General features: G+C 39.7%; 1 long non-coding RNA gene across 2 annotated transcripts; it reads left to right on the forward strand.

Moving 5' to 3' along the window:
* Positions 1-4,765: 4,765 nt before the first annotated feature.
* Positions 4,766-7,015, forward strand: LOC149126585 (uncharacterized). Of its 2 annotated transcripts, none has more exons than XR_016233429.1 (3): positions 4,766-5,094; positions 5,801-5,934; positions 6,346-7,015. It is a non-coding gene; the product is annotated as an uncharacterized LOC149126585 (long non-coding RNA). The 2 variants fall into 2 exon arrangements; XR_016233430.1 differs by having other exon boundaries at positions 4,955-5,094; positions 6,334-7,015.
* The last annotated feature ends 8,507 nt before the right edge of the window (positions 7,016-15,522 follow it).

Below are 15,522 nucleotides of genomic sequence, written 5' to 3' on the forward strand. Positions count from 1 at the left end.
ATGTGGAAGGGACTTTCCAGTTCCTACCCAGTTGGCTTTGAGTTAATCAAAAGTGAAATTTTTTTCTGAATGGGACTCACCCTTATCAGAAAGAAATCAGAAATATTTTGTTGCCCTTTATGGAGCTAACTATTATGCTGTATAGAGAATCACATGATAGGGTATGGTACATAGCCTCTCACAACTGAGACTAATAATCAGCATGAAATTAGGGACCCCCATCCAGCAACTATAAAGCACTGTCAACAGTCACTTCAACTTGGAAGAGTCACATGAACTAGAAAGAACTTTGTTTCCAGCTTTATGAGACTCTGATCAGAGAATTAAGTCAAGATGTGCCTGGACATGCACTAAAGAATTGTGAGATAATGAATGAGTTCCATTTGATACAGCTAAGGGGGTAGTCTGTTATACAGTACCAGAAAATGATGCATATGATTTTCTCCATCCTATTGGGTAGTTTAGATTTTCATGAGAGAGATTTCCTGTAAATGACTCACTTCTTAAACTTGTCTTTGTGTTCCCCTTCTGAGGCCTCTCTTGAAAGCATGAGGTTCTGACTTCAGCCATGCAAATTTCTACCAGTCCCCACTGCTTCACCATCATCATCCCTATACCTGTCATTCTCTTCAATTATTCAACTATGAATACTTGAGCTAGAATTGCCCAGCTCCAAGATATTCTGACTTACTTGTTTGGACTAAGACCCAGTCATTTACAAAATATGTTTATGTGAATTGTTTTAAAATGTCCTGGTGATTTTACTGTGCTGCCACAGTGGAGAATCAGTGGTCTAGAATGACACCCTGAGGGGCCCCAAGAGTTCAATCTGTGGTTGATATTAGTTATGCCAAATACTATTCAGCAGATGCACAGGGAGTGAAATGTTCCTCCAGCCCTAGGGTGATCTTTTCTAGGCATGTAATTTAGATATGTCTCTGAGTCTTTTCACTCATCTAGAAGATCAGAGGCACACACAAATTACAGAGTTCTGGAGAATATGTGTTAATTCCCTGAGACAGTATATTCTGAAATGTTAAGGAGAAAGAAGATAGTTTCCTAACTACAATTTAAAGTGAAAGGCTACCTCAAGATAATGCAATCAGCACTTCACGTTATTATTCAATAATTGAACGGTGTCCCTCGGGTTACAGCTGAGTCATATGCTTCTTAAAAGCCATTGTCTAAGTACCTAGGATAAAGTTTAAAATAATTGCTTGTAAATCATTAATGCTTGCAACAAACTTTCCTACTCTGTTTACGTTGCTTTAAAAATATGCCATAAACTGAGCAACATATAAGCAATGAATTTATTTCTTACATTTCTAGAAACTGGGAAGTCCAAGATCAAGGCATAATTGATATCTAGTAAGGGCCTTCTTTCTAGTTCATTTATTGTGAAGTAACACCTTGACTGTAGGGACTCCATTTTGGAGCACCTGAGACTCCATCTTGAGAAAGCACACACACACACACACACACACACACACCATGAGACTCTGGTCTGAAACTATATTCTAAAAAACTCAGACAATAACCGCATGATCTCTCAAGCTTAAAACAGATAGGCTTCACCTGGATTATAATAAGATTGTAATTTGTCTATTGTCAAGATTGTAATTTATATTAGTTTCCTATAGGCCTTAGGTCAGCTTGACCCTATTAACCATGTATCTCCCTGATCCTAGCAACCATATATTCCCCACCAGATATTGTGGTTTTTGCCTTTATGAACGCTGTTGGTTTGGGCTCTGAGGTTGAGAGTTCTTTAGGACATGAGCTTACTCTCCACCACTATCAATAAAGGACAGTCAAATTTTATCAATGTGTGGTGCTCCTCTGTCAGCACTCACTCAGGCACAACAATCGCACCTTCTCATTGTGGCCTTACATGGTAAAAGAAGAGAGCAAGCTCCCTCAGGACTCTTTTATAAGACTCTGTCCTCCTGACCTACTCATGTCCCAAAGGTGCCACCTGCTAACACCATCATTTTGGAGGTTAGGATTTGAACATATGGATTTTGGCAGGAACACATATATTAGTATACAGCATGAAGATTCCTACTTCCCATTTGTATGTGGGTTGGGGTGGGGAAACTTATTTTATTATTTGAATTTTCTGTATCATATATAATTTTTAAAGATTTATTTATTTATTTATTTGAAAGTCAGAGTTACATAGAGAAGGAGAGGCAGAGAGAGCAAGCGCGAGAGTGAGAGCGAGAACGAGAGAAAGAAAGAAAGACAGGTCTGTCTTCCATCCTCTGGTTCACTCCCTAATTGGCCATAATGGCTGGAGCTGTGCCAATCTGAAGCCAGGAGCCAGGAGCATCTTCCAGGTCTCCCATATGGGTGCAGGGGCCCAAGGACTTGAGCCAGCTTCTACTGCTTTCCCAGGCCATAGTAGAGAGCTGGATCAGAAGTGGTGCAGCCAGGACTCAAACTGGCATCCATAGGAGATGCTGGCACTGCAGGTGGCAGCTTTACCTGCTATGCCACAGCACCAGCCCCAATATATCATATTTTTTGAGGCATATCTTGGTGTGCTTCCACTCATACATACACTAAGGCAAGTTTAACTTTATCATCCCACCATCTATTTAGGACAAGGTTTTGATTATCTTTCTATATTACTTGTGTCTTTACCAGTTCTTTTTTTTTTACCAGTTCTTATAAAAGCAAATAATATATTTTAGTCTAAAAGTCTCTGCAAAAATCCTAATAATCATGGGAGGCTATATAAATTAAAGCTGAATGAGAATATCCCTTACCATTTTAAATGATAGCTTTGGAAGTACTAAATTCTACAGAATTATTTCCCCTTGTTGGTAGAGAAATGTTTGGTTTATAATAAAATAAGAGTGAAGTGTGTGTGTGTGTGTGTGTGTGTGTTTTGTTCAGGTTTGCTTTGTTTTAGAGGCTGTGTTATGAATCAGCTCTAGGAAGATGAAAAGCCAAATGTGATCTGGTTTGCTGAGTGAAACCAACAGCTGTGAAATAAAGCCTGAGGATGTGGAGGTAAAAGAGTGAGCAGCTGTGAAGGGAGCTGCCAGCTGGAATTGATAGAGATCTTCTTGTCAGGGCTCATCCCCATCCTCAGAGCCTGGTAACAGTGAGGTAGAGAAAATGCTGAAATGCGAGTGAGACAAAATCTGAGTTACAGCATTCCATAGAAGTAGCAAATGAATGAGTCTGAAAGCAAGAATTTTCTCTAGGTCTGGGAGTGAATTTTCATGCATATAAAGGATATTTGAATAGAAAACACGAATGTAAATGCACAATGCACCAAAAATGCTTCTGCGTTTATTGGAGCTGCAAAACATTCAGGTGTTTTCAGCTGGGATAATGAAGTGATAGCACAGTGCTTGGCACAGGGCAGACACTTAATTTTTGGGTAAACAGGCAAGCAATCTGTAGAGCCTTATTACTATATTTTCACAGTTTTAGGTAGATTAGAAGAATGTGTGATCAGTGCAGGGGTTCTGTGATATTGAAAAGCCTCACATCCCAAACTTGCTGTTCTACTAAGTTTTTCACCAGCACTAATAAGATTTAATGGAAAACACAGAGAGCATGAGTGGAGACCACTCACAGGTGTGACTCGTGACCAGCTCTCTAACAAGAGAGTAATGGATACCTTGGAGATAACAGACCACTCAGGCAATTCAGTATAGTTTACAACTGCTACAGAAGAGAAAGATCAGAAAAATACAGTGGACATGTTGGCAACTCTTAATTAGCATCAGGCTGGCAGGTAGATGAAAGTATATTTCTAAACCAGTGAGGTTGTTTTGAAGGTAATCTGGGGAGGAGTGCAACCTCTCACAAGGCAAACCCACATAATGGTTAGGTGCTCCTCTCTACAGATAGATTCCCTGATAAAAGACTTATTGATAATTTTACTAAAGTAAAGCAAAAAGGTCATCAACTTCCTGAAAGTTCTATTTCTACTCTTGTTTTTTTCTGATTCTCTGTGCTTCTAAAAAAAAAAAAATCCCTATTAACCAGATTATGTCCACATTATACTGACATAATTCTTCTCTTTCCCAATTGTACATCACTTGATTGGTACTATAGAAACACATTATATAGCAAAGTAGTCTGTTTAGTGACTTGGAATTTTTAAAAGAGTGAATTGGACCCTAGACTGTTAAACCTAAGGGGAATCTTAGTGTCATTTAGCAAATCCCATTTTATAAATAAGGAAACAACAGAGAAATTACATACTTTGTGCAAAGTCCCATAATAATTTAACATTTCCTGAGTAAAACAATTAATGCTACAACCTTGGGAGTATTTTATACATGTACATGAAAAAGAAATAACATAGAATTTAAAGAAACATTTTAGTTTATTTTTATAATAATTGATAATTACATTTGTACCATATACAAATATTCTGCTTTTATGGATAGCTGTAAGGAACATCAATGCAAAAATTGAGCATTTGCACTGGAAAAAATTTGATAGATAAGGAATACTTAATGTATTATTTTTACCTGAGGGGTAGAGATTGGGAGAGAGAATTTTCTGGTTCACTCCTGAATTGCCTGAAATGGGTGGGGTGAGCTAGGGCCCAGAGGCAGGAGCTAGGAATAAAAAATAGTTCTCCCTGGTGAGTTGTAGAACTCAATTACTTGAGTCATCACTGCTGCTCCTAGAGTCTGCCCTTGCTGGAGTTATGAGAGTCAAGAATCAAATCCAGGAGCTCTGATCTGGGATATGGGCATCTTAATGTCTACATAAAACACCTGTTCCCAGAGACCACTTAAAAGGAGCTGGAGACCAACACGGGGTCCGAGTTCAGCTCCGTGGAGGAAAGGACTGGAGAGGCACTGCCAAAGGTACACGCCATAGCCATGCCAATTCTTGCCGAAACGAAGAGAATGACCTTCACTCATGTGCTGCAGGCAGCTAGAGAGGACTCAGAACAGGACGGCCTCGCGTCCCTAGCACACTGCTGAGACCTGCAACAGGTCATTTTAAGGCCTTTGCTCGTGCACCTTTCTCCCTGGGATTTCCCTGAAGCTAGATCGTATGGCAAACCCAAGTGACCACCTCCATGCCAGGCTTGGTGTCCCTCTCTGTTGACTGGTGAGTGGCTTTTTTAGCAGGTCCAACTGACTTTTGTTCCTTCCTCCCTTAGGATATATTCTCTCATAGTTTCCCGTCGCTCCAAGGCTGTTGGAAGTAAAATCCTGACTACTGTACCCTAACAATTTTGAGGAAGTCTAAATAAGTCTGAGTACTGGTGGTGGTTAACATTATAAACAGGAGAGAAATGCATCATAATTTTAAGAGTTGCTATTTTTAAGTAACAAGTTCATAAACAAAAGTCTCCATTCATATTTTACACTGAAGCCATGTGAAAATATCTACGCTATTGTCAGGACAGTAAACAATAAATTTAAACAGTTAATGTACTTGAAATGTTGTAATTTGAAAATTTTGTAAGTTTTAGTGAGACAGATGCTATTCTGATTGTAACAAAATTTACTTGAACAAAATTACCCTAATTACTCACACATGTACTTCTATGGACAAATATTTGTGGTTCACTATACTGTAAGGTTTTTGTTTTGTTTTTGTAATTTAGGGAGAACTACATGTTAGGGCAGAATTGGGAACACATTGCTAAAAGTTACCTGAGTTGTGTGAGCAACACTTATGCAGTTTTTTGAAATGCAGTGACAGAGTTCTTGCATCTGCTGGTTTTCTCTCAAAATGGCTGTAATATCCTTAACTGGTCCAGGCTGAAGCCAGGAACCAGCAAGTCCTTCTGGGTTTTCCATTTGTGTAGGGACCCAAGAACTTGAGGCATCTTGGGAGCTGGATCAGAAATGGAGCAGCCAGGACTTAAATTGGCACTCTGATGTGGAATGCTGGCATCATAGGCTACAGCTTAACCAGCCATGCCCCAGTGCTAGCTTTCAGGTATGTTTATTTGAGGGAGGGATGAAATGAGAGATGGGAGTGGAGGAGTGTTAGGAGGACAAACTATGTGGGGAGGAATAGAGGGGAACCTTGCATCTACTAGTTCACTCCCCAAATGCTTGGGAGTTAGGAACTCAGCATAGGTCTCGCACATGGGTGCTAAGGACACGAGTATTGACCCAACACCTATTGCCTACCAGGGTCTGCATTAGCAGGAAACTGTAGCTGAGAGTGGGGTTGGGACTCAGCCAAGGCCCTCCGAAATGGGCATCTCAAATGTTGTCCTTCCTGTAGCACCAAACACCTACCTTGGAACAAGGTCTTTCTTTTTATTTTTATTTTTTTAAGATGAAATTTCATCAGTTAAAAATGGGAAGGAAAGCTTTTCTTTAACTGCAGCCATTTCTACAGCCCATCTTTCCGGCTCAGCTGCCATCTGGCGCTCACTGGTCAAATGGCTGCTTATCAACATCTGATGGAGAAGTGAGGGAGCTGAGGCTGATGGTCCATAGGGTGCTCATTGTCGAATTTCACAACGAGAAACAGTTGTGTCGGCTGCGCCTCTACTGAGCCACAGGGATGTTGCAGAGGTGGAGAAATGGCACCTGATGCCTGAAATGGAGGACTCCACTTCCCCTTCCTGTGAGGTGCCTGAGTGAATCATTGACTCTGACAGTGTTTCGTTCCACCTGTTCTGATGCTCTGGGCAGTGGTTCTGCATTGTTTTGAAGGTAGCGTCAGCTGCATTTAGAGAATCTCTCAGAAACCTGCTGTGTATTGACAGAATTCATGCCTGAGGGAGCTCTGTGTGGTGTATTTTGATGACAGGAGAAAATGGTTTGAATGGAGACTTTCTAGGGGGTTGGAGGGAAACATTACATCTCAAATTCAAAAGCAGCTTCCTAAGTTGTAAAATGTGAACTTAAACTCATTAACTTTATTATACAAATCCTGTACTTACTTCTCATGTGGGATCTGTCCTTAATGTGTTGTCCAATATGAAGTAATGCTATAACTAGTACTGAAACAGTATTTTACACTTTGTGTTTCTGTGTGGGTGTCAACTGATGAAATCTTTACTTAATATATACTGAATTGATCTTCTGTATATAAAGATAATTGAAAATGAATCTTGATGTGAATGGAATGGGAGAGGGAGCGGGAGATGGGAGGGGTGTGTGTGGGAGGGAAATTATGGGGGGGGAGCCATTGTAATCCATTAACTGTACTTTGGAAATTTATATTTATTAAATAAAAAAATCACATGAACTATTTGACCCCAAGCTGGGCACATTTTTTTTTTACACAAAATGCATTCATGCCTATGAAGTCTTTCATGATACCAGGTACTTTGGTTGGAGAATGTAAAAATGCCGAAACTTAGGCATTGAATATATCCTTCTACCAAGATTTATGTTGGAGAGTGAGATTAAACAAAGATGGACAAAACATTGTTCTATCCGTTAGAAATTTAATCATAATGTATTTATTATACAGATATTGAGTGCTATAGGAATTATATAAAACATGGATGAGCTAAAGAGAATTCCTAATTGCAAGCTTCATGAGTGAAAAGGCCACTCTGCTCTTGCTTAAATTATATACCAAAACAGAGCACAGCATTTAGCCCATAGGAAAATAAAAGATACTTGTCAATCACTTATTTCTAAAAACTGACTTGGGGACCAGGGTCGTGGAGTAGCTAAAGCTGCTGCCTGTAATATTGGTATCCTAGGTGGGCACCTGTTCGTATCCTGACTGCTCCGCTTTCAATCTGGCTCCCTGCTAATGGCCAAGGAAAAGCAATGAAGATGGCCCATATGCTTAGGCCCCTTTTGCACGTTTGGGAGACCTGGAAGATGCTACTGGTTTAGGCCTGGCCTGCCCTGACCATTGCAGACATCTGTTGATTGAACCAGTTGATGGAAAGTTCTCTCTCCCTCTTTTACTCGTACAAGTGAAGGACTAAAAATAATCTACAAAAATCAGACTGATCAATCCTATTATTTCATTCCTCAAATGCCCAAAAACGCTGGGCTGAGCTGTGACCAAAACCAGGAGTCTGGAATGAAACTTAGGTTCCCCACATGGGTGATAGGAACCCAATTACATGAGCCAACACTGTTCCCTTCAGAGATCTGTGTTAGCAGGAAGTTGAAGTCAGGGACCAGAGCTAAGAATTGATTCTAGGCACTCCAATATGGGATATGGATAACTTCACTAAAGTGTGAAACCTCAGGTTACTTCCTACATGATGGTATAATTTAGAAAAATTATGGATTAGTGAAATGCATAACTGTATACTTTTATAGGTAGTACTTATTCTATAAATTGTTTTCCTCTTGCCTAATAGTATCACTGTATATGACATTTTCATCACTCTACTACAAACATGCTGGGGGAGAAAGTAAAGATAAATAGCCATTTTAGGGTTATAGGCTGATAGAAGGAAAAGCAAATGGGGCTGCTAATGTGGTCCAACAGGTTAAGTCACCAGTGCCGACCCCAGCAAACCATATGGGAGCACCTGTTGGAGTTCCAGCTGCTCTGCTTCAGATCCAGCTTCCTGCTAATGTTTCTGGTAAGGCAGTGAAGATGACACGGGTGTCTTGGTCTCTGACACCTGTGTGGGAGACCTGGATGGAGTTCCTGGCACCTAGCTCCGGGTAGACCTACCCCAGGCCATTAAGGCCATTTGGTAAGTGAACTAGTGGACAGAAGGTCTCTGTCTCATCTGTCGCTGCCTTTAAATATTTCCTTAGATAGGGAACAACCATCACTGCAGATGGTAAACAGTGCATTCACTTTGAATCAGAACTATATTGGCTCATATCCTGTCTCTTTTTTGATTAATTTGAGATACAAGTTATCCTCCACTGCCATTCCAGAAGTATTAGCAGGGAACTGGATGGGAAGTGGAGAAACCAGGACTCGAATTGGCACCCATATAGGTGGTAGCTTCACCCACTGTACCACAACACCAACCCCTTGTTCTTACAAACTAAACTTGTTTCACTTCTCTGAGGCTTGGTTTACTCATTTGTATAAAAATAAACACAATGTTGTTACTAATCTTGGCTGATGCAAAAAATGAGCTCAATATTCAAAACAAGGTGTTCAATTGTTAGAATGTAATAAAAGTTTAATAGAGTGGTTACTATAAAGTTCCAGAATGCATTAAATATGCACATGAAATTCCCACAGTAGTACACTGGATACAAAGAAATAAACTCCTTAATAAAGTCATTAGGGGATGGAAACTATTGGATGAACAAGAAGATCCATGTTAGAAACAGAACTAGGATGAATGGAAAAAATGACAGAATCGGGTACACATATGGCAGTTACCACTTTGGTATATATACTTTTAAGACTTCGTGATGTCAATCATGTAATCGGTCATTTATCTACATATATTTTTTAGCATATTGCTATCTGTCAGTTGTTTGCAAAATGTCACATTATCTTTGTGTATATATATGTCTGAAGTCATATTTTGCATCCTATCAGAGGAAGAAAGCCCCAACTCTGTATTTTCGTCCATGCTTTTGTGAATAACTATATCCAAACTGGAAGGGATGCAAGGAATGTACATGCCCATACCACACACAAGGGGGGTGGGCAGGCAAGCTGGTTCTTTTTGTCATGTGGATATATATATAAACTCAAGTAGATAATTTGATTTCTCTATGTGATCTTTTAATCCTTTGAAAGATCAATACTTGTGGTTTGTGATATTATTGAAACAGTTTTCTTGGGAATGAACTAAGATTTTAAGAATTCACCTCAGCCACATTAGAAACATGATGAAGAGGATTGTAAAGGAGAGGGGAACTGTAGTTCAACTTCTCTCACAAAAATACCACTGTGCTTGAATAGCTCTTCATAATAGCCATTTACTTCTATCTTTCGGAGATAGTGTAGTGATATTCATGTGTATTGTTCTAGAGGGAATGACATCTTTATATTGAAATGTATTTTTAATTCATCTAAAGTTACTATTTGCCTGCCATATAGAAAGTATTTGTTCCCAGGTTGATGTGTACCTTTTATTTTGCTTATAGAGATTGTAGATTCACAGATATTAAAAATTTTAATGCTTTTTATGTGTCTGCGCCATCCTTTATGACTTTTGCAAAGCTTAGAAATCCTTTATTTTTTCCAAGTGTATTTAAAAATTCATCTCTATTTCTTTCAGCCTTCCAATTAAGGAAAATGAGATAGTAGTTTTTTAAAGTTTGTATTTATATGCCTTGATAACTAGTGCCAGTTTTCTACAAATAGGTTCCATATTTTTGTTTTCTTATTCTCAAGTATGTACTTTACTCTCATGTTTGAATAGTAATTTTCCCTTGATTTCAGGTGTAAAATAAAGGCATGAAAATATCTGTTTAAATTGACACCTTTAGAGAGCTATTTATCCCAGAAAATTTTCTGCTGATCATCCTGGGATTCCCGGAAAGATAATTTTTTCATCTGCAAATATTGGAAGCTTTGCTTTTTCATTTTTTTATTTCTTGTGTTGGTTAGGAATTCTTTTTAAAAATACCATGACATTTTTACTTTCAAGTTCTTTGAGGAAGAGATGTACCACCCCCTCTAGTTAACATTTTGAACTAAGTTTTTATTTGGGGAAGGATATGAGTTGTACACTGTCTGAGGGCTTGATTCCAGATTATCTTTTATCTTTGTGCATAATTATCATCTCATTGGGAAAGACTCGGGTCACAGCTTTCTGCCCTTCAAGCTGATGTGGTCCTGCCTGAACACCTCAGCAAGTTGTGGTGCAGGATTTTCCTAGGTAAGCCTGTGCTTATTCTCTTTAATTGATAACATTAGTACAACAAAATAAGCTGTTTCTCAGATAAATTATGCATGACACTAATACTTAAAGTATTTATCCTTTATCCCATTAATAAAAGAGGCCCTTAAGGAAGCCTTTAGGACTAAAGGTGTTTGGAAGATGTCTCTGTAATACAGACTTGTCTTTATCAATTGTCTGTCAAGTGGTTAAAACTGTTCAGAGTAGTGATGAGGAAGAAGATGAGTAATTGCTTCTGAGGTTTTATTCTATGATCCTTATTAAATGCTTTAAAACAACATTTTGCTTCTAACAGTCTTGACACTGTACAAGGTGCATACGTACATAATATATCTTCATCTGTTAATATTTTCAATATCCTTAGGAATAAAATAAAATTAAAATCTTTCTGATTAAGGCAAAGACCTTCTCATTACTTATATTTATTGTACAAGTAGTTGTTGACTACTTTTCTCGTGCTGTTCTGGAGGATAGGCACAAGACGATGACCTTATAGCCACTTGGATCTCCACAGAGACTTGGATTAAAAAATTTGGGACAGCTTTTGTCCAGTTTCTGTTCTTTCTACTTTTGCTTAGTCTGACATACTCTGTAATGAAGTTATTAGTAAATTGAATCTTTTTATTTTCCTTTTTAAAAATGCTTATTTAGTCTCATCCACTTGGAAGGCAGAAAGGAGAGCGGTGTCTTCAATCAACTGTCTGATTCCCCTAAATGCGTGTAACAGCCAAGGCTGGGCCAGATGCAAGCCAGGAGCTTAGCTTGAAACTCAATCCAGGTCTCCTCGTGGGTGGCAGGAGCTCAACTACTTGACTATCATATTGCCTCCCAGGGTGTATATATGGAAGCTGGATCAGAAGTAGGATAGAAGGGACTTGAACAGGTATCCCAATATGGGATGGGGGTGTCCCAAGTGAGGGCTTAACCCATTATACAATGCCCACCCCTCATATTTTTCATAGTTTGCCTTCCTTTGTTATTTTTCTTTGTCTTTATTTTATTTTTTTATTTTTATTTGACAGGCAGAGTGGACAGTGAGAGAGAGAGACAGAGAGAAAGGTCTTCCTTTTGCCATTGGTTCACCCTCCAATGGCTGCCGCGGCAGGCGTGCTGTGGCCGGCGCACCGTGCTTATCTGATGGCAGGATCCAGGTACTTATCCTGGTCTCCCATGGGGTGCAGGGCCCAAGTACCTGGGCCATCCTCCACTGCACTCCCTGGCCACAGCAGAGAGCTGGCCTGGAAGAGGGGCAACTGGGACAGAAGCTGGCGCCCCGACCAGGACTAGAACCCGGTGTGCCAGCGCCGCAAGGCAGAGAATTAGCCTAGTGAGCTGCAGCGCCTGCCTTCTTTGTCTTTAGAGAAGAACTTCAATTTTGTATACCAAATCAATAATTCAAAATTTCTACAGTGCAGAGTCTGCACCTTATAGGAGAACATATGATTTTATTATCAATATATTTGGGACTTCATAAATTTTTTTATTTGTCTCATTTTTAAAAATTCACTTTTTCCAGGTCCACAGTCCTATAGCTTCTACTGTTAATTTATTCATTCAAGAATAAATCTTAGAAATTTGGGAATAACACAGCTGAAGGAGATTGGATTATCTGGAAAAATAGTTTGACAGTTGGTCATTTATTGTAATAACAAACTAGCCAGATGGAACCTCCCCCCACCCAATCCTTTTGTGATCATGGGTGCTAGATGCTTCCTTTTAGATCTCAGGCCAAATGATGAATTCATCCTCTGATCAAAGTGATAGTGTCAATGGAACCTATTGAATATGACTGTTCCAGACTGGCAAATTCATCTGCCATTATTATCTTAACATGCAAGGTACTTGATGCAAAAACAATTTGAAGGATTTCAAAGTTCCTTACACCGTCCGTACAACTTTTAGTTAATGTTTGTCCTTTCTAGTATCATTAATCCTAGTATTTACAGTACAGACGCTTTCCTTTATGCATTCTTTTAGCTATATGGTATTACATACCATATCATCACAAAAGGGATGAATAAAATAGTAAAACTTGAGAGCAGAAAGATGAGGGTATGAGTTCTAAAAAAGTGCTAATAATCCTTACACAGAATTTCTGCATGTGGAGATAGTCTTGCCTCAGGATATTATAGGTCCCCGTTTCAAAGGCAAGTAGGTGAAAAGGTTTCGCTTCTCTTATTTACCTGATTGTAACTCTGTCTTAGAAATCTGTTAGGGGTAGTGAATGTTCTTCCAAGATTCTTGAAACTTACCCAATATTTTAATATTCACTGCTGTACTATTGTTTAATGTGATAAATACATAGGTAAATTAAACTTGTCAAATTCTTTTTTGGGTTGAGACTGGGTATAAACATTACCCTGTGGTAACATATTTGTTTTGGATCATGTTCACATGTTTGATGAATCGAGTGTACAAGATTGTTTGCCAGAAGGAACCTCATGGGATTCCATGTCTTTGATAGCATAAACTAAAATTATGGGTTCATGAACAGTTTCATCTTCTACTTCAGAATTCTGGATATTCAATTAGATCTCTTCAGAGTTGCCACATGTTATTCAGGTTCCTCCCTAAGACCTGTGGCCAAGTAGGACATCACATCCTCAGCAATACTTTTGTCTGATAGAAAACCTCAATAGACGCACCATTTCTGCCTTAATGGTTTAATTATGTTCTCTGCGGACTTTGGAAAAGAATAAAGTAATTCTCAGAAGTTGAACAAAGTTGGTCACTGTTTCTGCCTTCCTCCTTCTGTGTAAAGTGGACAGAGACGGTCCCACTGGCTATCGGATTTATGTGAGATGCTTGATTTTATTGATCTTCCCCTCCCACTCCATTCTTCTCTCCTCAAGTACTGCCAGTCTGGGTAGATATCTTGTTGCATTGAAATAGTAGGTGTGAATTAGTATTAATCAATTGACTTCTAGAATCCTTGAGATAATTTCTTGCTAAGGGAAATTCCCAAATAGGAAGCTAATGTATACTCTTTGCTATATAGAGAAGGCATGCTCTTCCTGAAAGGAAATTTTAGAGCCATTCCAGATATTCTATTATTCGGATGGAGGTTAAGCTTTTCTCCTTCAGGGTCATTCTCACAAGATGTGCAACAATCCATCTCTAAGAATTCTCCTTCACTGTACCCTATGTTAGCATGCACAGTTATGTACACACAACCAGTAATTTCTTGGAGCTCACTTACAGTGGTCTGTTTACATGATTGTATTTTAGAGGTTTGGAGATGGTCCTTATATGTATGAGCTAGTTTTCAATATCCTGATACTTTATTATTGTGAAACTATAGTATGAACTAAGCAAATCTGAGTGGTCCAAATCCTGAATATTCTAAAAGTTGGGCACTTGCTGGGCTCTTGGAAGGCAACCTCTAAACTCTTAGAATATGCTGATTTACCAGACTGTTTTTTGTTTATTCTAGGAGCCTTGCACCATGATAGCTAATCTTCTTTAACTAGGGGTCCTGGGTCACACAATCTTGGTTTGACCTATGGCAGTTGGCCATTACTATGTGACTGGCCCCTAGTGAAAGCCCTGAGAGTTGGGGAGTTTATCCATGGGGAAATACTGCATGCATATCATAAAACACTGCTGCTTAGAAAAACTAAACCCTGAAAAAACAACTAAGTGCTTCCGCTTCGCCTCTCCTAGATATTACCCTATATGACTTTTTCCATTGTACTAAACTCTTTCTTAGTGTATCAGATTTATAGAGTTCTCAAAGACCTTCTCAAAGATCACTGACTCTGAGGGTGGTTTGGGGATTCCTAAACATGTAATGCACTTTATATACGTGGGATAGACAATCTTTCAAAATTTGTTTTCAAAAATGTTTTTAAATTAAAAAGATACAGTAAGTCTGGCCGGCGCCGCGGCTCAATAGGCTAATCCTCCACCTAGCGGCACCGGCACACCGGGTTCTAGTTCCGGTCAGGGAGCCGGATTCTTTCCCAGTTGCCCCTCTTCCAGGCCAGCTCTCTGCTGTGGCCCGGGAAGGCAGTGGAGGATGGCCCAAGCGCTTGGGCCCTGCACCCCATGGGAGACCAGGAGAAGCACCTGGCTCCCGCCTTTGGATCAGAGCGGTGCGCTGGCCGCAGCACGCCAGCCGTGGCAGCCATTGGAGGGTGAACCAACTGCAAAGGAAGACCTTTCTCTCTGTCTCTCTCTCTCACTCTCCACTCCGCCTGTCAAAAAAAAAAAAAAAAAAAGATATAGTAAGTCACCACTACAATATGAACTTCTCTGTGGTTGGATGAGGGAAAGTGTTTCCTCATTTGCTGAACAAGTATTTATTGTATACCTACACCATGTTAGTATATGTGCTCGAAGCATACAACATTGCAAAGAAACAGGATGGAAAAGATTTGAGCCTCCATACAGTTCTCAGATAAGAAAGGATGCTGTTAAAGCTGGCATGTACTAACAAAGGGAAAATGGTACCAGATGAAGTTAAAGATGCAGGAGCCTCATTATGCAGTGCTTGTATGTGAAGATAAGCACCTTGGGGCTGATTTTAAGAATAATGGTTGAGTCAGCACTGTGGTATGGTGGATGAGGTCACTGCCTGCAATGCCAGCATCACATATGGGCGCTCGTTGGAGTCCTGGCTGCTCCACTTCCAATCCAGCTCATGACTATGGCCTGGGAAAGCAGTGGAAGATGGCACAAGTCCTTGGGGCCCCTGTACCCATATGGGAGACCTGGAAGAAGCTCCTAGCTTTGGATTGGCACAGTTCTGGCTGTTTCAGCCATTT

This window comes from Oryctolagus cuniculus, chromosome 5 (genome assembly GCF_051225735.1).
Source record: "Oryctolagus cuniculus isolate XC-2025 breed Fujian yellow rabbit chromosome 5, ASM5122573v1, whole genome shotgun sequence".
Lineage (NCBI taxonomy): Eukaryota > Metazoa > Chordata > Mammalia > Lagomorpha > Leporidae > Oryctolagus > Oryctolagus cuniculus.